The sequence below is a fragment of the Pteropus vampyrus genome, unplaced genomic scaffold, assembly GCF_000151845.1.
Source record: "Pteropus vampyrus isolate Shadow unplaced genomic scaffold, Pvam_2.0 Scaffold76, whole genome shotgun sequence".
Taxonomy (NCBI): Eukaryota; Metazoa; Chordata; class Mammalia; order Chiroptera; family Pteropodidae; genus Pteropus; species Pteropus vampyrus.
Window position 1 is genome coordinate 2,460,562 of NW_011888857.1, and position 1,174 is coordinate 2,461,735.

The 1,174-nt window shown below is 38.4% G+C and overlaps 1 non-coding gene across 1 annotated transcript; it reads left to right on the forward strand.

The window, feature by feature from the left end:
* The first annotated feature begins 514 nt into the window (after positions 1-514).
* LOC111741306 lies at positions 515-633 on the forward strand. Its single transcript, XR_002780962.1, has one exon. It is a non-coding gene; the product is annotated as a 5S ribosomal RNA (ribosomal RNA).
* Positions 634-1,174: the final 541 nt, after the last annotated feature.

Here is a 1,174-nt window from a genome sequence, read left to right on the forward strand (position 1 = left end):
CAATTAAAAAATAATATAAAATCTTAAGTGGTTTCAGCTGTGATTCTTGGCAAAACTCAAGTCACTGGATAATAGAGCAGTGAGTAATGCAGATCAGGTCTTTAAATTTATGGAACTTACATTAATTACCATTAGGCAGGGAGAGACAATAAACAAAGTAGATCAACAAATGGTTAGGATAATTTCTCAGCGTGTGATATGTGCTATGAAGAAAACAAAAGACGGTGCTGTGATGGAGGGTGCCAGGGGCTGGTGGTTGGGCTTTAGACTGGGCCATCAAGTTAGTCAGTCTTTGCAGAGGTGACATTTGAGCCTCCACTCTTTTCCCCCACAGTGGTGGTTCTCAACTAGAGATGATTTTGCTCTGCCCCCAAACATTTGACAATATCTGGAGATATTTTTGGTTGTTACAACTAGGTGGGGTGTTTTGCTACTGATATCTGGTGAGTAGAGGCCAGGGGTGCAGCTAAACATTCTTCAATGCACAGGACAACCTTCAAGAAAGAATTATTCAGTCTACGGCCATGCCACCCTGAACAAGCCCGATCCCATCTGATCTCAGAAGCTAAGCAGGGTTGGGCCTGGTTAGTACTTGGACGGGAGACCACCTAGGAAGACCGGGTGCTGTAGGCGTAAAAAATAAAAAATAAGGCATTGTAAGCTGACAAGGTTCTTGCAATTTGTGAGTTCAACCAAGGGTTGCCTCACCTAAAAAAATAAATAAATAAATAAGAATTATTCATCCCAGTCATATGCAAGACTGAAATATTTTTCATTTATAGAGAACACATACATTTCCTTTAATTCTCCAGCATAGGGCTATGATGACATATGATCATCCCTATGGATGATCTTTTAGCTCTCTTTCAATTTATAGATTTATTTCAAATGTTATTTCCTCAAGGAAGTCTTTCTGTATTTTTTGAAATTAGATTTAGCCCCCACATGATATACTTTATAACATCCTACTTTCACTTTATAGCACTTATCAGAGTGTTTAATTATATAATTAATTTGTAGTTTCCTGATTAGACTAATTGCACAAGACCTTCAGTTTTGCTCAGTGCTTTACTTACTGCCTAGAACAAGGAGGTTCTCAGTGGACAGCTGTAGGATGAATGAATTAATGAATGGATCCTTACATTTCTCATCCTCATGATTTTTGTGAAAAGAG